Genomic DNA, 24,582 nt, shown 5'->3' on the forward strand with positions numbered 1-24,582 from the left:
ATGCAGGGTTCCCTGGGCACAATTACTCCCTCACACTGCAGGGCTGATGAGGCCCCTATGCCTTCAGAAAAAGCTCTGGCTAGTAGTGCCAGTAAAATACAAAACCAGATTCAATTCGGATTTTATGTTTATTTTATTTTTTTGGAGACGGAGTCTCACTCTGTCACCCAGGCTGGAGTGCAGTGGTGCGATCTCGGCTCACCGCAACCTCTGTCTCCCGGGTTCAAGCAATTCTCCTGCCTCAGCCTCCCAAGTAGCTGGGACTACAGGCGTGCACCACCACCTGGCTAATTTTTGAATTTTTAATAGAGATGGGGTTTTGCCATGTTGGCCAGGCTGGTCTAGAACTCCCGCCTCGGCCTCCCAAAGTGCTGGGATTACCGGCATGAGCCACCATGCCTGGCCTGAATTAGGATTTTAGATAGCACTCCTGGCACGTGCTTGAGGCGGGGTGCTGTCAGCATGAGTTCGAGCTTGCCCAGACCTTGCTGCCCCTGTTGTAGCTAAAATCAGAGGTGGCCTGAAGGGAGGTGAAGCAGGGAACCAAAAGCATCTGCTGCCCATGGGTATTCTTTATTTTAAATAAAGAATAAATCTACCACCTACACCAGTCAGAACACCACACATATTCATCCTTATGCATCTTCATTTTTCTAGTCAGCACTTCTATTGTTAGTAATAGTTCTCCACATAATCTCCTCATAATAATCTTTTCATTTGATTCTGTATAGTGCCAGCTTTGCTTAAGCAAATTATATCACAGGTTACTTACCTTTTGAATTCTCTCAAGTCCTCATAGGTTTGTTTGTGCTATTTTCTTGTCACGCTGTGATCACAGATGCTTCATGTACTACCAGAGTATGTTAGTCCAGGCCCTCTAAGAAGCAGGTTCCAAGACAGGACTAGCTGTGCAAGAGATTTATTAAGGCAATGTATTAGTCCATTTTCATACTGCTATGAAGAAATACCCAAGACTGGGTAATTTATAAGGAAAAAGAAGTTTAATGGACTCACAGTTCCACATGGCTGGGGAAGCCTCACAATCATGGCAGAAGGTGAAGTAGGAGCAAAGGCACATTTTACATGGTGGCAAGCGAGAAACCATGTGCAGGGGGAACTGCCCTTTATAGAACCATCAGATCTCATGAGACTTACTCACTAGCACAAGAACACCATGGGAAAAACCCACCCCCATGATTCAACTGCCTTCCACTGGGTCCTTCCCATGACCTGTGGGGCTCATGGAACTACAATTCAAGATGAGCTTTGGATGGAGACACAGCCAAACTATATCAGACAACATCTCCTCCTCTGAGGAGGAGATGGGAAGGGACAGGGGAGTGGGGACTGGTCAAACCAGGATGCAGCCTGATCACAGGTAAATGAGAGAGGAAAGGAAAAGGGTGGGTAGAAGTGTCGTTTTTGTTGTTGTTTTAGTTAAAAATATTTAATTGACAAATAAAAATTATATATATTCAAGGTGTGCAACATGATGATTTGATATGTATACACATTATATAATGATTGCTACAGTCAAATTAATTAACATTTCTATTACCACCTACAGTTACCATTTGTGTGTGTGTGTGTGTGTGTAGAGAACACTTAAAATCTACTCTTATCACATTTCAAGTACACAATACAGTATTATTAGATATAGTCACTGTGCTGTATGCTAGATCTCCAGAACTTGTTCATCTGAGAGATGAGCAGAGCCATGGGGGAATCCACCTTCGCAGGAGTCCAGCAGCCTGCAGGAACTGTGCTGGGTAAGTGACCCTACCACTCCATCACTGGCCAGGAACCACTTATGGGAAGCATGGCCTCCATGCAGACAGGTATGGAGTTCGTAGTACCACAGCTGGGCTCCTCGCAGTCCCAGATCTGTGAGGCTCACTTTCATGGCTGGCCACTAGACAAGAACTTTCACCAGGAGAGACAGAAAAACACACCTGCTAAACATATACTCATTAATGGACCGAGTACCCTGTTTAGAGATAATTTTGAAAATGCTTAAGGCACATATTCATGAAATTTAAGCAACTGTGATATCTGATTTGTAAAGATATTTTGGAGCAGGGAAATTTTATAACATTTTTTCAAATCACAGCTGCTTAGACATCAGCTTATTTCAACAGCTCCTTAGTTTTCTTGCAGTGAACTGATGAGATATAGTAATAGCTACTTCGTAGGGCCACTATAAGAATCATACGAAGATAATGCAGGTAAAGCTCTTAGCATAATGCTGCCAAATAGTAAAAGTTCAATTAATAATACCTATTATTGAACTACCATTAAAAACTAATATTAATATTAAGCTATTGTTGAACTACCATTAAGTTTAATCAATATTAGCTACTGTTGAACTACCATTAAAAACTAATGTTACACGTATCCATATAAAAATCACCTATTTTCTGTATGAATCCTGGCTCTACATTCCTAAGGAAACACACATCTCCTTTCCCATTGCTAAAAAAAAAAAATACTGAAAGGAACAGGTCACCAAGTTTGATCTTTTTAGTTAAAATGACAGATCTCTGCAGTCATGAATGTGCAACTCTCAATCTATCAATTCTATTTTGTCATCTGCTGCTGCCAAATAATTCACCCCTAAAACTTAGTGGCTTAAAACAACAAGCACTCATTATGTCTCAAGTTTCTGCTGATCAAGAACTCTGAAAAGGCTCTTGTGTCAAGTTCTCACTTGGAGTCGCTCATGTAGTTGCAGTCAGATGTCAACTGGTCTTGCAGTCATCTGAAGGCTTGATTGGTTCGAGAAGCTCCATTTCAAGGGTGGCTCACTCATTAGGCTGGCAAGTTTATTGGAGGCCTCAGATGCTCTGCACAGAGCTGTTTGAGTGTCTTTTCAGCATGATTGCCAGCTTTCTCCAGAGCAAGTGATTTAAGAAACAAAGGTGAAAGTTGCAATGACTTACATGACCTAATGTCAGAAGAAACACACCATCACTTCCACTGTATTCTGCTAGTCACACAGGGTTAGCACACAAGGCTATGAATACTGGGAGGCAAAGATCATTGGGGCCATCTTGCATTTAATGTATATATTAATATATTCTACAGAATATAGATACATATAGTATCCAGAAGAAACTATGTTATGATTATAAGAGTGCTGATTGCACTGGAGAATACAGACAAGAACCATCTTTCAACAGAGCTCAACTAAGCCTTAGTTTTTCACTTCTATACACAGGCAACTGCCACCTTGTGATCTGCCTTACTCTTTTAGGAAACGTATAAAGCAAAGGCTAGAAATAGGCAGCTTTCAAGCAGAATTCAGCCTAAAGTCAGATTCAACTTGGCCTAATCAGTGCATTTAATGAGTAATGAATATGTAATCAAATGCCTTTAGAATAGTATTGGGTTCTTTACTTTGCCACCACTCTCTGCAGTCTTAAATTCTACAACTTGTATATTATCTGCCTAAACCCTAAAGGCACTTGCAATCCCTGCCTTAAAGAAACTGAAGGCCAGGTGCAGTGGCTCACACCTGTAATCCCAGCATTTTGGGAGGCTGAGGTGGGTGGATCATTTGAGGTCAGGAGTTTGAGACCAGCCTGGCCAACATGGTGAAACCCCATCTCTACTAAAAATACAAAAATTAGCCAGGCATGGTGGCAGGTGCCTGTAATCCCAGCTACTCAGGAGGCTGAGGCAGGAGAATCATTTGAACCCGGGAGGCAGAGATTGCAGTGAACCGAGATTGTGCCACTGCACTCCAGCCTGGGCAATAGAGTGAGACTCAGTCTCAAAAAAAAAAAAAAAAAAAAAGAAGGAAGGAAACTGAGGTAAGAAATATAAAGAAAAGAGCATGAGGGTGGGGTAGGGTTGGGAAGCTACGAGGGACTGAGAGAGAGCTCTTGAAGCACCTCCCTCAGCCGTCCTCCTTCCCCATGAGAGTATTATGAGAACAAATAAAGGTCTTGGCAGTATCACTGAGGATTTAATGTAGCCAACGACAGTATTCCTGAGAATGAAGTTTGTTAAATACTAAAGCAAGGCCATGGAAACTCCTTCTCAGGAGGTCTTTAGAAATAGGAAAGATTGTAATCTTTCTGAAAGAATTTAGGTGTGATTTTTCTTGGGGGTAAATGGGTTGGTTTATATAACTTTACAAAGTTTCCTATATTAATTTTTGACCCCCTTCTATGACTTTTTAAAAAGTTACCCCCCTTTCTTCCTTTCCCTCCATGCCCCAAAGGCCCCTTGGGTGCAGAGTACATCATGACTTTATCACAAAGCTCATTATTTCCCTCTTCTGGGAAATGGGAGACCACCCATGCTGGCAGTGATAGGCTGCCACCCCAAATCTGCATATTTGGCTTGCTGTAAATTGTCTGTCATTTCATTTTGCCATTTGTAGAATTATTTTCAAAGTCTGGTCATTAGTATTTTTTTTTAAAGTCTTTATTATTTTGTATCTTTTTCCAAAAAGAATTCCCCATGCAGAAGTATTCTAACTAACTTTTAGTATATCCAATAATATATGTATATTTTTAAAGCTCAACACTTTCAAGGAAAGAAAAAAGTAGTCTGTAATTTATGCTTTATCCAAGCCTCATCATTTTCAATGTGTGTGTTCTCATGTGAAGAAATCCAATGCTTCCAACATATTCTTTCAATGTTATGTTTTCTTTTCTAAACAAACAATGTGATGATCAATTTCAATCTTATGCCCAGGCTTCTATACAAGTGTGTTTTCCATTAAAGTTCATCATAACTTTTCCCAATGTGTTTCTCAAACAAATCAAGATTCTTTTATCCCTACATAGCTAAATAGTCCTGATTTAATTTGAGAAAAATGTTACATATCAGAGGTCAACAGAAATTGTAGATGTCTGAGTGCCACTGTTAAAAATTTTATTGCACTAATAAAAAGATACTATATATATCACCTTTTATATACAAAATCTAGAAATTCCTTAACTCCCTTTTTCCCTGTGTGGTGCTATAACTTTCCATGTGTTCACACAAGGGAGTCTCACCTTTTAAAACCACATTCTTTCTTTTTTTAGTTTTTCCAATTATGTACTGCAAAATTTCAAACTTATAGCAAAGCTGAAAGAATTTTACAATGAGCACCCCTATGTATATTGTCTTTTACTATAACCTTACCAATACTTCTTTACCACATCTAGGCCCATTTTGGTTAGTATAAAACCATCACCGCTTACTCCCCATAGGCTAACACACAGGTTACCTTGAGAATCTTTGCTATGTTGCCTTATATCCCCACCAGACAAGAAAATTTAGACAGGCTTTATATGCTGTGGTTCGAATTACAATGATAGCAGATTAAAAATAATAATGACTGCAATGGATTAAAACACATCAAACATGAAGGGATTTATGAATTTATAATAAAACTTTAACAAAAATTCACTGGTCATCTTGGAGGTTGGTTAAGTCCCAACTTATAATTCTGAAAATAAATCCATAAAGGGAAAAAATAAAGCATTTGTTCTTTTTTTCCTATACAAACTGTATTTCTGGGTAATTAAATCACAGACAAGAGAAAGTTATTCTTAGAAAATGATAGCTAATAAATGCAGGCAGAATGAAAGAAGAGTCACAGTTTTACAACCCCTAATAAAATAAAGGAACTAGACAAACGTCAAAGGCTGCTAAAACCTTTAAGTGAAAGAAAGGTTAATAGGAAAAGTTATAATGAGATCATCAGGCTGAAATCTCTTGAACGCACTGATCTTTTGCGTGTGTGTGTGTGTGTGTGTGTGTGTGTGTGTATGACAGTCTCGCTTTGTCACCCAGGCTGGAGTGCAGTGGCAAGATCTCAGCTTACTGCAACCTCCACCTCCCCGGTTCAAGAGATTCTTGTGCCTCAGCCTCCCAAGTAGCTGAGATTACAGGCATGAGCCACCACCCCCGGCTAATTTTTGTTTGTATTTTTAGCAGAGATGGGGTTTCACCATGTTAGCCAGGCTGGTCTCAAACTCCTTACCTCAGGTGGTCCTCCTGTCTTGGTCTCCCAAAGTGCTGGGATTACAGGTGTGAGCCACCACAACCAGCCCACAGATCAATCTTAATATTGATAGGGACAGGAGGCAGGGAAATTCTGGGCAGAAGAGGGCCCTACCTGCAAGCCAAAAAACCTGAAACCGTGGCCCAAAGTGAGAAGTTACATCCCTGTTTTCCTGCTCGAATGTTGCCTTTTCCAAAACCACCCATGGCCCGCCCCACTCCCCATTCTGTGCTTATAAAAACCCCAGAACTTAGCGGCAGAGAGAGAAGCAGCAGCTGGATGTCAGAGACTACAGCTGGACGTCGGAGAGAAGCAGCTTGACTTTAAAGGGACAGCTTGACAGCATAACCTCAGAGAATAATCTGGCCAGAGATAGCTGGATTTCAGGGGAAGATTACCATCCCTCCCTGTCCCCTTTTCAGCTCCCCTTCTCGCTGAGAACCACCTCTATTGGCAATAAAATCCTCCGCAGTTACCATCCTTCGTGTGACCTCATTTCTCCTGGACATTGGACAAGAACTCGGAAACCAGGAGTGTGGATGCAAAAGGCTGTCACACTTGCCCTTTGCCCTCGCTGGTGGAAGGCAGCCACCTCACGCAAAAAGGCAGAGGGCCCACTGAGCTGTTAACACTTAAGCCGTCCGTGGATGGCTGAAGTAAAAGAGTGCTGTACCACTCCCTCTGGGGCTTCTGGGGTCACGAGCACCCCCCAGATGCTGCCGCGCGGCCAGCACAGAGTTTGCTCTTGCCGGGGCTCAAAAGCACTCACCCCAGCTCCTGCAGCTGTTCACCTGCGTTCTCCCTCCGGCGAGGGGTGGAGAGCAGCGGGTCTGAGTGAGTGGAGTTCGCCCCTGCCAGCGCGGAAGTGGCTAGCCAGTTCCAGCGCCTGCGCACTACAGCTCCCACCTCATTTGCTCGCACGTTCCCTCCCTCGAGGGCTTGAGAGCTGCGGGATTAGTAAATGAGGTACCCCCTTCACTAGTCCTACGAAGGGGTCAGGGAAATATCTTGCTTCAATATCACTAAAGAAGAACAGAAGACATTGTGGGTCTTCTGAATGATGTAGTACACAAGGCTATCTGTAAAGTATTCCCCCCTGAAACAATTGTGCTAGAATCCAAATCAAGCCTCTGAAGAGGTCTAACTCCCAATATACCAAAAATACAGGCAAAAAGGACATAATAAGTAGTAATGAGGAATCAAGCAACCAAATGCAGAAGACAGGACATTATACAGGACCAATGAGCTGATTTATTCAAAAACTAAAGGACATTAAAATGGGATAGGGTGGTAAGTGGAAGTAGTTGAAAAGAGACTTAAGAAACACGTTAACCAAATCCTAATTATGGACCTTGTTTGCATCTTGACCGAAACAAACCAATTGTAAAAAGACATTATTGAAGCAATTGAAAAAATTTGAGCATGAAATAAATATTAAATGATATTAGGTAATTAACACAAGTATTTAGTATTTAGTTATCTTTGTCTTTTAGAGTTATAAGCAAAACGATATGACATTTGGGATTTGTCTTAAAATACTCCAGGAAAAAAATATGGATAGATAGCTAAAACAAGATTAGCCATGTATTATTCTCTCTGCCCTTACATATGTTAGAATTTTTGCATTAAAATAAGAAAGAATAGAAAAAATGTTATCAAGATTGGTGATAATAAAGAAGGCATGTGAGGAGAAAGAATAGAATAAGCAAAGTTTCCTTAAGCTTTAAAATATCTGTTGTACTTACTTAAAAAAATAAGTTGGCACATAGGAAAATGTTGAAAAATTATGTTGGAGTCCTACCGTGTATGTGCGTGTGTGTGTGTGTGTGTGTGTGTCAAGGGGTTCCTTCAATTGCATATTAAGGATTCAGTAATTTATTTTGTAATAAATGCGAATCCAGTAAGGAATTTTTCACCGAACAGTAGTACAATTAACCCTGTTTTGAGAAAAATAAGTTATCTTAAAAGTTTTGCAGTTAACCAATATTAAGTCACTGGAGCATAACTTAACAAAAAGAAAATAGTAAGATTTGCTTGTTTGTTTATTTTTATACTATATAATAATATTATAATCATGGAAAAGTTTCCAAACTATTATTCACCTCCAGAGATTCTGAGATGTTCTGTACTTTCTCCATCCTACTCAAACCCTAACATTAAGGTGAGAATCTTCATTTAAGGGGGAATAGATAAAATGGCAGACTGAACTCAGAGAAGCAAGAGGTCCCATATCAACAAAGGGTGAGAAGCAGAAGGAAATAAATGCAGGAGCTACCATCAACCTCCAATACCCAAAGCCTTGCCATTTTCCCCACTGACAAGACATAGAAAATGAAGCATCAAGGTAATCAGGCCCAGACGGATTCTTGACATCAGCTAGAGCACACAGAATAAGCAGCTGGTCTATTAGATCTAAAGCTAGAAAATCAAGGAGAAGAAATAATGAAGCTCTCCATTAGGATTTGTAGACGTCAAGTTCAGATAGCATTCAGCTACTCTGTCAGCCTCCTTAGACAAACAGGAGTTTTCCCCAAACATGGAAGGCTTCAATGACTCATTTCTTGTGAATGGTTAAACAAAGCTTCACTGGGTAGGTCACTGCAAGGAGTCCCAGAGAAATCTGGCCGCAGCTTCAAGCTTCGCGGGTGGTCTTATGGAGACAGCAGGGAAATGAGGTCACACAGTTTAGGGAAAGCCTCCTAACAGAGACAAAGATTGGAAATTGAAGAACAGATACAAGTCGCAAGAAGAGGTGGTATTGATGAAGTGGAATCAAAGAGAGGGCCTAGCATGAGAGCTGCCAGGTGGGCTGATCTGGTGGTGGGAGAGGCCAGGGAAGGCAGGGAACCTAGGAAATGCAGAAGGCAAGGAAAAAATGAGGGGGAAAAAAGAGAAGGTGGGAGCAAAAACAAGGGAAGTTATGGGGAGAAGAGCAAAGAAAGAAAGTACAAAAGTGGGTGTTGAACCAGCCTATGGAGCCCCTTTGTATTTGTACATCTTTAATATATAACACATTTACACCTAACAACCAATGTAGCTTGGGAAGAATAATATCAAGGTATAACATCAAGGTGAACTCAAGTTGCCTTCTCCCTAAGATGTACCTTTTTAATGAGATATTAAACTGGATTTTTTTTCTCAGAAGTGAACAATATTCTTTGCCTAAGTATATAGTAATATATCATTATCTATTATTCAAAAAAACAAATGTAGAAGCACTTTGTTAGATGTTTGTTTTCATTACTTGCTTAGGTATTGGTTTCTATATCAAAATATGTCATATGCCATCTCCCATCTGTCCCCTGCTTGGACCATCCAGCAGTGTGAAGATGGCTCTGCCCCAGTAAAGGAGCTGGGTCCTTCTAGCCTACTTGCTTCATTGTGTGTGTGCTTCCAAAAAATGGAAGAGGGAAAAACCCTCTTGTCTCTGCTCTAGTTCCCAACCCCAGACACTCCATTCCAGTGTCTTCACAATCTTTATTTCTTTCTTATTGGACTTTACAATATGAGTCCATTTACCTGGCTTTGACTTTAAATATTTGCTGGCCTAGGAGTAGCTTTAATGCTGTGCCTAGAGCAGAAGAGAAAAGGAGAAGCTGACACAAATTACAGAGGCCTGGTGGTCTTCAATGGGGTCTAAGCCCAAGTATGATGCATATCAACAATGGGATTTGTAGCAGGTTAGTCCTTGCTGGGAAGACCTGGGAAATTTTGTCTCCTAGGTTTCATTCTCCTTCCTGTCTGACTGCTGCTAGTTACTTTGGTTACCTGCCTTCATCTGACCCAGAACTCACATCTAAGAGTCATTCTCAATCTCAGCTGCCTCTCCTAAGAGTCCACTATGAGACTTTAACAAATACTGTTGCCAAGGTCCTGGCCTTAGCAATATCATTGCAACTGGCTGTGGTGATGCCTGGGCTTTGGGATCTTTTGAAGCTCCTCACTAACTTTATCGTGTAGCAGAGATTACAAAATGCTACCATAACATCTCTCAGACCTCTGGTTGCCTAAGTGGTACTTCAATCCAACAATCTCCACTCATGTAAATCAGGAAGAGGGAGTGGGCTATATTGTATCTAAAGTGCCATTTACTAATAAAATAATAAAGCTAAAAATGATAGAGCCAGTCTATTAGTATGCATTGAAACAATGTAGCATTACCTTAGACTTTTCAAATAAATTAACAAGCCATCTGGACTGAATGACCTATTTTGGATGCAAGGAAGATGTTTATGTTGCACTTGGTTTAATGTGGAAAAGGAGCATAGGAAGACTGAAATCAGAACTATGTGGTGTTCATAACAGAAAGTCAATGCCAGATCCAATTCTAGAGTATTACAAAGTACATGAAGAAAAGATGTCAAGCATTGGATAGAGAAGGAACAAGAACTATAGCAGTGAAATGGGGACCAATGATCAGGAATAGAAAGTAGAAAAGGCAAGAAGAGACAAGTACTAGATAGCTCTGATTAATTCTAGTGCAAAGAATATTGCACAAAGCCACATCTGCCCACTTGTGCTGTGCAAGTATAATTTAGCACCTGGCTGTTCACAAGTCCTAAAGAAAGGTAGTTTATTTTGTTTTCTTTCAAGCACGTTGTATCAGTCAGCATAGGCTTACTCCAATACTCCAGCCATGCCATTTTTCCCACTGACAATAGAAAATGAAGCAGCTAGGCACGGCGGTTCACGCCTGTAACCCTTGAGAGGCTGAGGCGGGAGGATCACCTGAGGTTGGGAGTTTGAGACCAGCCTGCCCAACATGGTGAAACCCCATCTCTACTAAAAGTAAAAAATCAGCCGGGTGTGGTGGTGGGCACCTGTAATCCCAGCTACTCAGGAGGCTGAGGCAGGAGAAGCTTGAACCTGGGAGGTGGAGGTTGCAGTGAGCTGAGATCACGCCACTGCACTCCAGCCTGGGCAACAAGAGCGAGACTCCGTCTCAAAAAAAAAAAAGAAAGAAACAAAGAAAGAAAATGAAGCATGTTGCAGTAACAAATAATGCCTCCCCCACAAAATTTCAGAGGAGCAAAACCACAAAATGTCACAGTCACAGACCACGCCCATTGGGAGTAGGTAAGGTGGAAAGGGCCTCTTTTTCCAGTAGTCACTCAGGAGCCCAGCCTGATGAAGCAGCCACCATCTCCAATGCAGTCCAGCTTCATGTCACAGCAATAAAAATGTCCTGGAGGGTCTTGCACTGGCATTTAAATGCTCCAGCTCAGAAGTGCACCAACTTACTTCTATTTACAACTCACTGGTGACAACTAGTCACCTGGTCCCACTCAACCAGGAGTCAAAGAAGTGCAACTTTACTATGTGCCAGAAAGTGAGAAGGACCAGAAATATGGCAAGCAGCTCGAATGGTACCATGCTTCATTGAGAAAAAGTCAGCTTTTTGTTTTTCTTGCTTTTTATGGAAACATCTATGGATAAAGATATACCATGTTGTATAACATTTTTTTACCCACTAAAATGTAATCTTCATGAGGGCAATAATTTTTTTGACATATATGTCTATGGCTTAACCTAGGAAAGTTCAAACAAATATTTTAGGGTAAATAAACTTGTGAAAAGTAAGCATAGACAAAAAGAAAAGAGCTAGGCATAATGTTATCATTTATCAGAATGATTACTATTACTATTAATATTAAAAAGTATTAATAGATTACTTACTATTCATGATGTTAAAAATCACCACATAACGATGGAACAGAATAGAGAGCCCATAAACAAATCCACACACCTACAGTGAACGCATTTTCAACAAAGGTGCCAAGAATATACACTGGGAAAGAAACAGTCTCTTCAATGAATGGTGCTTGCAAAACTTGAGATCCATATGCAGAAGAATGAAACTAGACCCCTATCTGTTCCCATATACAAAAATCAAATCAAAATGATTAAAAAATTAAATCTAAGATCTCAAATTGTGAAACTACTACAGGAAAACGTTGGGGAAACTCTCCAGGACACCAGCCTGGCAAAGATTTCTTGAGCAATACTCCACAAGCATAGGCAATCAAACCAAAAGTGGACAAATGGGATCACATCAAGTTAAAATGCTTCCGCACAGCAAAAGAAACAATCAACAAAGTGAAAATACAACCCACAGAATGGGAGAAAATATTTGCAAACTACCTGTCAGACATGGTATCAATAACCAGAATATACAAGGAGCTCAAACAACTCCATAGGAAAAAAATCTAACAATCCGATTTTAAAATGGGCAAAAGATTTGAATAGACATTTTCCAAAAGAAGACGTACAAATGGCAAACAGGCATATGAAAAGGTACTCAACATCATTGATCATGACAGAAATGCAAATTAAAACTACAATGAGATATCATCACATCCCAGTTAAAATGACTTTTATCCAAAAGTCAGGCAATAACAAATGCTGGCGAGGATGTGGAGAAAAGGGAACACTTGTACACTTTTGATGGGAATGTAAATTAGTACAATCACTAGGGAGAACAGTTTCCAGGTTCCTCAAAAAAACAAAAATAGAGCTATCACATGACCCAGCAATCCCACTGCTAGGTATATACCCAAAAGAAAGCAAACCAATATATTGAAAAAATATATGCACTCCCATGTTTGTTGCAGCACTTGTTCAAATAGCCAAGATTTGGAAGCAACATAAGTGTCCATCAGCAGATGAATAGATAAAGGAAATGTGGTACTTATACCTAATGGAGTACTATTCAGCCATAAAAAAGAATGAGATTCAGGCATTTGCAACGACATGGATGGAACTAGAGGCCATTATGTTAAGTGAAAGAAGCTAAACACAGAAAGACAAATGTCACATATTCTCACTTATTTGTAGGATCTAAAAATCAAAACAATTCAACCCATGGAGATAGAGAGTAGGAAGATGGTACTAGAGGCTGGGAAGCGTAGTTGTGGGGGGAGGGAGGGAGAGGCGGGGAAGGTTAATGGGTACGAAAAAATAGAATGAATGAATAAAACCTAATATTTGATAGCACAACAGGGTGACTACAGTCAATAATAATTTAATTATACATTTAAAAATAACTAAAAGGCCAGGTACAATGGCTCACACCTGTAATCCCAGCACTTTGGGAGGCCAAGGCAGTAGATTACCTGAAGTCAGGAGTTCAAGACCAGCCTGGCCAAAATGGTAAAACCCCGTCTCTACTAAAAATATAAAAAATTAGCTGCGTGTGGTGGCAGGTGCCTGTAATCCCAGCTACTTGGGAGGCTGAGGCAGGAGAATCACTTGAACTGGGAGGCAGAGGTTGCAGTGAGCCAAAATTGCACCATGTGTAGCCCGGATAGAGCAAGACTCTGTCTAAAATAAATAAAATAAAAATAATAGAATAAAATAAATAAAAATAACTAAAAGAGTATAATTGGATTGTTTGTAACACAAAGGATAAATGCTTGAGGGGATGGATACCCCATCTTCCATGATGTGATTATTACGCATTGCATGCCTGTATCAAAACATCTCTTGTACCCTATAAATATATACACCTATTATGTACACATAAAAATTCAAATTTTAAAAAAACACCAAGCAAGAAATTTTTATAGCTAAATGATTTACCAACTACATTCAAATGATGCTGTCACCACTTCCTCAAATCACTCCAGGAGTCTTATCCTAATTCAGATTAAGTATAAATTCTTTCATTTTAACCACAAGTAGCCAAGTCAGCCTTGAAATTTAAAAAGAAATTTGGGGGAGGTACAAAGAAGATGGACTTGCCTTATTAGATAGACTCGCAATAAATAGAGCAACATTTTGTGCTCCTGTACCTGGATGGGAAGTCTTAATCATTTACGTTGACATGAATTTTCCTTAAATCTATACATTGAATGCAGTTCTGGTCAAAATTCCAGTAGGACTATTTTCCTTATGAAAGTTTTTTATTTTAATTTCATCAAAGTCCTAACTTCCATAGGTCACCAAATCTTACAGAAAAAGTCTTTGACATTTGCTAAATAGCCAGATTCGGCTACACAAATGCTCAAGACCATTGAAACCTGGTGGTGATTTTGTGAAGAAATAAAACCAGATAGGGATAATCACCATGCCACCATGGGAGAGGATACAAAGCCCAGTATTCTCTCCTACCCTGGGGCCACCCTCAGAGTGTAGCAATGGGGACTCTAGGCATGAGGTCCTTCCCCCTTCACCAGGCCCCAGGACCCTCCCAACTACCTGCTGGACCTTGTGATCAATTAGAGAGATGTGCCCTTGGAGTTCAAACTGAGTCTTCCCCCAAGAGTCTTGAGCCCAGAGTCTGAGCTGCACAAGGGCAGAATCTGGCCGTTGTGTGGTTTGAATCCAGCAAGGAAGCCCAGTGTTACAGACAGGATGACAAGTGACATCATATGGTGACTGGTATAAAAAAAAGAAGCAGCCATCACCACAGGAAAAGTTCTAGTTTTGTGGCCTTGCCTAGGGTGCTCTGCATTCTGGATGTTGGTCATCTCTTGTGGTCATAAAGAAAACACAGCTTCTTAAATAAAGTTGCATGTGCAAGACTCAAAGGCAGAAGGCTGGCAGATTAGCCCTGGCCACTCATCCCCCCAAACCAAGAGCTGAGCCTCACTCCTGCTGTCTCATTTCTACGTCCCAGAAACAGCCACCTTCCAAGCTCATGATGGAGTTTCCTTAAACTTCTCCTGAAGGGAATTAAACAGAAACCAGGTCAGGATGTTCTGAGTAGACCATTCATGCCTGAGGGGTCTCTTGGACCCCTTAGAGCTTTTCCTTCTAGTGACGATCCTTCATGGACTTGGGCTGTGCCCAGGATTTACCTGGGGTGGACAGGTAGGCACAGGGTGACTGTTAAATTCCACAGGATGAATTATTAATCTCTTTCTCATCTATGGTTAGTTTCTCCTGGTTTTCTCCTGTTACAGATAATCCTGTAATAAGGTTTTTTGTTTCTGTTTTTTTACCCAGGGTCAGCACACAGTATGGAGGATAAAAGCATGGAAGCCAGATCAAATGGGGTGGGTGGGGGGTAACTGCCTGTCTCTCTTACTAGTTGTATGACCCTCGACCAGTTTCTTAACTCTCTGTCCTTCAGTTTCCTCATCTGTAAAATAAGTCTAGGTTGGAAATCTTGCAGATAATATACCAATATAAAAGGGCTATTGCTACTCTAAATGGCCTTCTGGTGGCAAGAACAATGCAATTATTACAGGGACTTCTCAGACAGATCATGACATTAACTCTAAAAAAGGTAACTATTCTGTTTCAAGTTCATCTCTGGCAGAACAGAGCCAGATTCTTATTTTTTATGTTTTCCAATTGGTAAGTATCACTACAGTTATAAAGGTTAAAATGACAATTGTAACTTCGGATACTTCTGATGGAAGATGGAAGGGGGCAATAGCTACACACGTTTATTTATGAAAACCACACAATTTATTAGCTGTATTAGATACTATAGCAACAGTCTGCATGCAGCATCACAGCTTTCTATTCTGACAACCCCATTATATTCGCTGTGAGTGGAAAAATCTCACAGGTTTTTATTGTTGTTGTTGTTTTTACTTTGTACATAGCTATTTGCCGTATCAACTTGCTTCTTTAAATAGACTCCTATAAAAATCGCGTCTGAGCAAGGTTTTAACTCTTGATGAAACAGACTTGTTGGGTGAGTGGTCTGTCTCAGTGGCATGAAAAAGGGAACAGATGTTAGAGCCTAAGCTGAGTGAAGACAATGTCTGTGCAGTGGGTCTACATTGGGGATTCAGGGCCTCAGCACGGTGCAGGGAGCAACCCTGTGAGTGGAAGTGAGTAGGAGCACAGGCGCAGTGTCAGAGTTCAAGCCAGGTGAGGAGAACATTCACGTGGAAGCAGGGCATCCCGGTGGGTATAGCAGGGTGAGGAGGGAGGTCCAGGCACACGAGTGTGGACTGTCAGACTCCGCCTGAATGAGGGCAGCATCAGCTTGGCAGAGGAAACTGGCATGGTGTATAGACCAAGAAGGGAATGTCTTGGCAATGCAAGCTAAGCAGGCACAGGGAGAGATGGGTGTGGGTATTCATGCAGGGGCAGGATTGTTGTAAAAAGTTTGAGCCCAAGAAAGGTAAGGAGGGTATCCATGGAAAGGGGATACCCTCAGCCCTACAAAGTGCTGCAATCACAGGGGTGAGACACCACGTCTTAATTAATTAAAAAAAAAAATAAAGTGTAGTGCTGTCATCTGATTTCAAACATCGCTTAAGAGTGGGGTGAACACACCTCAACGGCACTGTGATGACAACTAAGCAGGGTCCGTGCTGGGTGTGGGAAAAGGGATAGCTAACCATCATGGGCACACATTACTCCATGTTCTAGGTAGTTGTGATGAGCTGGATATTTGTGTCCCCCCAAAATGCATATGTTGACATCCTAACTCCCAACACAATGGCATTAGGAAGTGGGGCCTGTGGAAGATAATTAGGTCATAAGGGTGGAGCCTTTGTGTGTGTGATTAGTGCTCTTACAAGAAGTGCCAAAGGAAAATATCTTGGGCCCCCAAAATCACTAAGGAAAACTCAAGCTGGGAACTGCTTAGGGCAAACCTGCCTCCCATTCTATTCAAAGTCACACCTCTGCTCACTGAGATAGATGCTTATCTGATTTGCCTCCTTTGGAAAGGCTCATCAGAAACTGAAAAGAGTGTAGGCATTTGTGTATCACCTATCTGCGACCTGGAAGCTCCCTCTGGGCTTCAAGACTTCCTGCCTTTGCTTCAAGTTGTCCCGCCTTTCCAGACCAAACCAATGTACTTCTTACGTATATCGATTGATGTCTTATGTCTCCCTAAATGTATGAAACCAAGATGTACCCTGACTACCATGGGCACATGCCGTCAGGACTTCCTGAGGCTGTGTCACGGGCTCATCCTCAATGTTGGCAAAATAAACTTTCTAAATTAACTGAGACCTGTCTCAACTTTTCAGGGTTCTCAGAAGAAACATGAGAGCACTCTCTCTGTTCTCCACCATGTGAGGATCCAACAAGAAGGTGGCCATCTGCAACCCACAAGAGGACCCTCACAAGAACCCAATCACGTTGGCACCCTTATCCCGGACTTCCAGCTTCCAAAACTGTGGGAAATAAAATTCTATTTTTTATAATCCACGAGGTTTATGGTATTTGGTTATAACAGCCCAGACTCTCCTAAGAAGGTGACCATGGAATGTTGGCCATCTACTTTCTCTCAAGAGTGACATGTCAGTATGTGAATCCTGGAACTGTTATGGCTATGTCGTGATGGGGAAAGGCAACCTGAAAAGAAAGCCAACTTAGAAGAGTGTAGGATTTAAAACTATTAATAGCAGAGATTTAGAGCTCTGGCCCTGATTGTACGGAACCTAAAACTACTCTCTCTTTAAACTACTTGCTAATGGAGGCAAGACACTCCTTTATTATTTAAACAAGTAGATCTTGGTGTTCTGATACTGTAATAAAAACATCTGAATTGGCAACAATACCTTTACTCCAAAGTTAGCGCATATCATTGCCAGTGAGTCTGCTAGCAGCTCTGCACATGGTAAATAGGAGAGACTTATATTCTGGGTTATTGGAAACAACAGGTAGGATTATTTACAGATAAACAGTGTTAGAAATCAGAGCTTGGAAGCTTCCTCTTAACCGGGAGAAAGCCATAGCCCAGCTTTAGATTTCCCAGTGGGTCTCATGTGGGACTACAGACAAGAGCCTCAGGGTCATTCCACCAGTTAAATAAAGTTTCTTTCTTTTTCTTTTTTTTTTTTTTGAAAAGGAGTCTTGCTCTGTCACTCAGGCTGGAGTGCAGTGGCACAATCTTGGCTCACTGCAACCTCCGCCTCCCGGGTTCAAGCAATTGTCTTGTCTCAGCCTCTCTAGTAACTGGGACTACAGGCACCTCCCACCACGCCTGGCTAATTTTTTATTTTTATTTTTATTTTTTATTTTTAGTAGAGATGGGGTTTCACCATATTGGTCAGGCTGGTCTCAAACTCCTGACCTCAGGTGATCCACCCACCTCAACCTCCCAAAGTGCTGAGACTATACGTGTGAGCCACCAAACCTGGCTTAAAGGAAGTTTCTTTATTTTTATTTATTTATTTTTTTTGAGACAGAGTCTTGCACTGTTGCCTGGGCTGGTGTGCAGTGGCGCAATCTTGGCTCACTGCAACCTCCGCCTCCTGGGTTCAAGCAATTCTCCTGCCTTAGCCTCCCGAGTAGCTTGGATTACAGGCGCGGGCCACCACACTGAGCTAATTTTTTTTTTTGGTATTTTTAGTAGAAACGGGGTTTCACTATGTTGGCCAGGCTGGTCTCAAATTCCTGACCTCGTGATCTGTCCACCTCAGCCTCCCAAAGTGCTGGGATTACAGGCGTGAGCACAGCCACTGAAGTTTCTTAAATGTTCATAATTAATACAAAGCATAAACTTATTACTACAATAGCTATATAGTTTAGGTGTGATCCTTATATAAGTAACAAAATGAAGTTAATAAAAAGAATTTTGTTCAAATAAGAATAATACATGAAAAAATGAGGCAAGATTAAAAAAAAAACAGCTGTAGGGTAAGAAGAATTTAAGCTGGGGAAGCTAGAATTTCTTAGCAAAGAAACTGTCAAGTTTACCAGTCTAATAATGTTCTTGGTAAATTTTCTTGTCAAAGGACTTCCGACAGACAATTCTTGAACTTTTAGAGAAAACATAAAAATACCAAGAGATTATGTCAGAGAACAGCATAAAGTTGATAGTGGAAATAATTTTCATTGTGGGCCACACCAAGACAAACAATTAGGGAAGTGCACATGTAATTCTTTGAGCCATTAATTTGTAAATGACAAAGATCGGAAATAAGGGATTTTCTTCCCCCAAGAGACATCCTAGTTACTAAAGCTGTGATACAAAATATAACAAAAGTCAACAAAAGGAAATTGAAAAGGAATGTATGTAATTACAGCAAAGACAGGATGCATGATATTTTTCACCACCTAATATTACAATAGGTAAATGGATTAGCTAACTGTACAATCTGACTTAGAAAACACAGAGCGGATTATTTAAAATAATGCCATATAAATTCTTAGTTGACTTCCTTTTGTCTAATGGTATTCACACTTTAGTGACAGGATGTTAAAAGTTTATGAGTAAAAGCAGGAACGCAGTAAAATATTTTTAGGCCACCTACGGCTAGCATACATTAAATTATACAACACATTCTTTTCAATAAATGGCCTTTTTATATCATTCCAGTTACTGATAGAAACCGAAAACAGGGTTATGATATTTAATTAATTCACAAAATGCAGCTGTTCTTCAAGTTTTTGGCAGCTGTCCAACAATTTTAATGAAAAATTTTTAAAAAAAGAGAATGAGGAAAAAAAATTCCACCAGAAATAACTTCAATTTTTCTCTTAGTCCTTAATATGATGGAAAAGGTCAAAAGATGCAAGCTCTGGGCAAGTATTACCACAAAAATTAGAATCAATATGGGCAGAATATAGACCCAAAAAATGACATGTAAATTTGAAAATGCAATGATATTGCAAGCTACTTCCACAAGATAATGTTACCATATCACTGACTTGGTCAGACTCTCGATTTAAAGTAGAAAAATCTAATGCAAACCAGCTTAAACCCAAAGGGTAGTATATTGACTTGCATAACTAAACTACAGTAAACAAAGGTGTGGAGCTAACTAGAACGAAGGACTCAAATACTATGAGAATTGATCGTCTCTTGCTCTCTGCATTAGTTTAGTTTTCTTCTACTGTCCATCCGCTTTCTATGCTGGAAGATGCATGGCTGATGGCAGCTTCTAGGCTCATGCACTACTGAACCTGGAAGACCCATGCTTAATGATAAGACAATGGAAACATTCTAGGGAAGGATTTTAAATGGCCTAGCTTGTGTGGTTGACCAAGAGTTGTGACTCAAGTTTTATGGTCCACTTCAGTCCCCACCTTTAGACAAGAAACTGTGACTGGGAGGTGGGCCATGTAGTTCCTATTCTTATTGGCTCATTAACAAATCCTCTCATTATATGGATAAGATAGAAAAGTGAATACTGAATAACAATACATATAGAAGAAATTCGAATTAGCATTAATTAGAGAAAGAGTAGAAACAGTCTGTACAAAATCATCAGGTTGTAAAGCAACCCACAGAATGGAAGAAAGTATTTGCAAGTCACATATCTGATAAGGGTCTACCATTAAGAATATATAAAGCACATTTCCAACTCAACAACTAAAAGACAACTCAACTAAAAAATGGGTAAAGGTCTTGAATAGACATTTCTCCAAGGGAGATATGTAAATGGCCAACAAATGAAAAGATGCTCAACATCATCAGTCCCTAGAGAAATGCAAATTGAAACTGCAATGAGTGTTGGTGAGGAACTGAGAAGTTAGAACCTTCACACATTGCTGGTGAGAGTGTAAAACATTGCCATCACTGTAGAAAAGAGTTTGGGGGCTCCTCAAAAAGCTAAACATAAAATTAGCATACAACTCAACAGTTTCTTAGATATATGCCTAAAAGAATAGAAATAGGTATTTAAATGAAGACTTGTAAACAAATGTACTTATCAGCACTATTCATAATAGGCGAAAGGTAGAAACAACCCAAATGTTCACCAACTGTTGAGCAGATTAACAAAATCTGATATACTCATACAATGGAATATTATTCAGTCATGAAAAGGAATGAAGTACCAATACATGTGACAATGTATGTGAACCTCAAAAATACTTTGTCAAATGAAAGAAGACAGGCATAAAAGGTCATATATTGTATAATCACACTAATATAAAATGCCCAGAATAGGTAAATTCATACAGACAGAAAGCAGAACCTGCTACTCAGGGATAGGCAACAGAATAAAAGAGCAGCACAGGAAGGGGAACTTGCAGTTAGGCCATTTGAGGTCCTCTCTGTTTCACATGTCAAAACAACACATGATATTAATTTTAGGCCTTATGCCACAGAGCTCCACTGCAAATAATAGACTGCTCCTTTCTCCTTAGTTCCAATTTGAAAAACCTGGGGGGGATTATTCTGCTTAGACCGGCAAAGGTTGCATGCCTACCCTTAATGCCAGGAGTATAGCAAATTATGTTTGTCAGCCTAACTGGGACACAGAATTGAGGATGAAACAGTGCCCCCAAAGAGGACATTCTCTTTTCAAAAGACAAGGGGGATCAAAAGGCAGCATAATTCCCAACCACCCTTCTTTTTATTTCTCTCCTTCCTTTCCCTCACACCTGCTTCTCTATATTAAACTTCCTTTCTCTTCCCTTGCCTTCTCTTCTCATCCTTTTATCATTTCTTTTCTTCACTCTGTCTCTTCTTTACAACCCTCTTTTCTTTTCCTTTTTTCTTCTTCTCTCTTTCTCCTCCTTCTCTTCATTTTTGTTCTATTCTCTGTCTCTCACTCTCTTTCCTTATCCCTCTGCCCACTTTTAATAGTGCATTCCAACAAAAGCCACCCACAGTCATCACCTACACAAGTTGTAGGTGATCTGGTGGCCTTCAACTTTATTTCTACTTCTTCCTGAATTATTCTGAACACTAGATAAATGGTAAATAATTGGATAGAGCCTGCATTCACTGCTAATCTGTCTCACCTATCCAAATTTATGAAAAATTGCCAAGTTCTTGGCAAGTGTGAAAACAGATTTTCTTTCTTTGTTATAACTACAGATGAATTTATGAAACAAAAATTATTTTCTAAAACTTTAGAAGCTTTGAACTTGCTCTGCTAAAGTCTCTCAATACCTTTGCATTTTTTATGAAAAAGATTTCTTTTGAACTACTTTCCAACAAGTACTGCCTCTAATTAAAATGATTATTAAACTTTACTCTGCTATTTGCTTTGTGTGCGAAGGTGGTAATGAAAACATCATTAATAAGAATGTAGCAGAAGAATAAAGGCCACAAGGAGCACACAGTTAATGTGCTAAGGAAGATAGTTTGGAATTATGTATGAAGGCAACTGAAACACTTCAGGCTCTGAGGAAATAAGAGTAACATCTTTAATATTCCATTTGATTGCCAGTCTATATCAAACAGACCAAATACAATTAAGGTAGGTTTAAAGCTATGGGTACTCAGGCTATTTGCTTCCTAATGGTCATTCCTTAGAGATTGTCTTATTCACATCCCCCAGTGTCTGGCAGAGTGTGTGGTTTATGGTAGGAACTCAGTCCATTTTACTGCCTGCCTGTCTAAATCAATAATAAATGAAGGGTGCCAGGTTATCTAAAATAGCTTCTTCATACAGTTAGAACACTTTAAATCACTTGATGGCCCATGTCTGGCCATACATGGTGACCCAGGCTTCCTGGAACTGGTTTGGTAGTCTCTTCCTGCCACTGTAGCTTGTAGATGAGAGCAACAAAGACTCTGCTACCAAGAATCCTGAATGCCACTGCTAACAGAGATCAGCTGCAAAACGATTCCAGGACATCAAGGAAAATGACTTCCAAGCTGATTCTTCTTTCTGAAATTTACCTTAAAAATTATGGGAGTATGGAGAAGAAAATCCCAGTATCCTCAAATGCTTAAGTTTAAAAGAATCAGAGAAACCCACCTGTTAATAGATAGTGAAACCCATGTGTTCACAGATAACATCCCAATACTTTTTTTTTTTTAGGAAAAACTGCATTACCTTTACTTGGTTAAAAGACAAAATAACCAAGTAAATGAGTCAAATAATTCATTTATCAGAATAATCAAAATGAGTCAAAATAACTCAGAACAAATTAATAACACTCAGACAGGAAATGATAGACTGAACCCTAAGTAAAGAAAACTTCCCTGTGGACTCACATTAGTGATGGGGCAAACATTCATGACAAAGCTAGTAGTTCTTTCCAAGTCTCTTTTTTTCTTTTTGGGATCCTCAGTTCTAAACAACCCAGCCAATCCAGTCTATGTATTCAAAACAGGGTCTCTCACAGAAGGGTGGGTGGGCGCACTTCAAGCCTAAAGGAGAACAACCCGAGTCATCCTAATGTGAAACCTCGTGCTCCTGTTTCTACCTCAGTCTGAGTACTAACATAAAACTCTGGCAGATGAAAATCTTTCTTTTTTCTTTTTAAGAAAATTAACCTTTAGTCGTATAATCCCAAGACCATGTTCTACTTATTTATTTGGAAAAATAGAAGGTAGAGACCACTGTTTATCCCAAGACAATCTATTCTATGAGACAAAATAGGTGGAATCATTGTTGTGACTTTGAAAAATATAACCTTTAAAAATACTTATATTTGGAAGCTTTAAATATTACATTGGTTAAAAACATTGCTAATGGAACTTTCTTTTTCTATCTGTAGTGGTTCAACTTCTGGTGAGAGTATATGCTGATAGAAAATCTAGAAGCCATGGCTTTTAGGGAATTAAAGTAGCAAAATATGATTGATTTGCAAAGATTTTGAAAAAGGGAACTGGAACAGGAATAAAAAGGCAATGAGCTCCAGAAAATAAGCTACCCCCAAGTCAAGATAATCTACTACTAAAAGTAGATCTACCATTCAATCCAGCAAATCCCACTGCTGGGTATCTATGCAAAGGAAAAGGAGTCATATCAAAAAGACATCTGCACGTGTATGTTTATTGCAGCACAGTTCATAATTGCAAAGATATGAAACCAACCTAAATGCCCATTGACCAATGAGTGGATAAAGAAAATGTGGTATATATACACCACGGAATACTACTCAGCCATAAAAAAAGAATGAAATGATGTCTTTCACAGCAACTTGGATGAAGCTGAAGGTCATTATTCTAAGTGAACTAACTCAGGAATGGAAAACCAAATAGCATATGTTCTCATTTATAAGTGGGAGCTAAGCTATGGGTACGCAAAGGCATACAGAGTGATATCATGAACTTTGGAGATTCAGAAGGGAGAGGATAGGAGGGGGGTATGGGATTAAAAAAACTACATACTGAGTGCAATATATACTACTTGGGTGACAGATGCACTAAAATCTCAGACTTCACCGCTATACGATTCACCCATGGAACCAAAAACCACTTGTACCCAAAAAACTATTGAAATTTAAAAACAATTAAAGATAATCCAGAAAGAAAGTAATAAAGTCCTGTGAATAATCATTAAGGAAGGAATATCTGGAGATAGTCTGACTAGCTGTTTGACCTTAAGAAAAATTAATATATTTCACGTAGTGATTGTGCTTTACACTGTCCCCATGTTTTTTAAGTATGTAGCACATTTGCAAAGCTTTTCATAAACAGGTAAGAAAAATATTTTATTGTTTTAACTTTTAGTGCAGCTTTGTTATATAGGTAAACTCGTGTCATCGGGGTTTGTTGTACAGATTATTTCGTCACCCGGGTACAAAGCCTAGTACCCAATAGTTATTTTTTTTTCTGCTCCTCTCCCTCCTCCTACTCCCCATCCCTGAACTAGGCCCTAGTGTCTGCTGTTCCCATCTTTGCGTTCATGAGTTCTCATCATTTAGCTCCCATTTATAAGTGAGAACACACGGTATTCAGTTTTCTGTTCCTATGTTAGTTTGCTAAGAATAATGGCTTCCAGCTCCATCCATGTTCTGACAAAAGACAT

At 39.9% G+C, this 24,582-nt stretch overlaps 1 protein-coding gene across 3 annotated transcripts in view; it reads right to left on the reverse strand.

Annotated features, from left to right (window-relative positions):
• SOSTDC1 (sclerostin domain containing 1) overlaps positions 1 to 24,582 on the reverse strand; it is a 94,704-nt gene that overhangs the window by 35,081 nt on the left and 35,041 nt on the right. For 2 of the 3 annotated variants that reach the window (XM_055347372.2, XM_004045127.5), the window contains one exon: positions 773 to 906. The gene's annotated coding sequence lies outside the window, so the exon portion shown is untranslated. Of the gene's footprint in view, positions 1 to 772; positions 907 to 6,773; positions 6,876 to 24,582 lie in introns of those variants that run through there. The other variant, XM_055347373.2, reaches the window with a different exon arrangement.

Source organism: Gorilla gorilla, chromosome 6 (assembly GCF_029281585.2).
Source record: "Gorilla gorilla gorilla isolate KB3781 chromosome 6, NHGRI_mGorGor1-v2.1_pri, whole genome shotgun sequence".
NCBI lineage: Eukaryota > Metazoa > Chordata > Mammalia > Primates > Hominidae > Gorilla > Gorilla gorilla.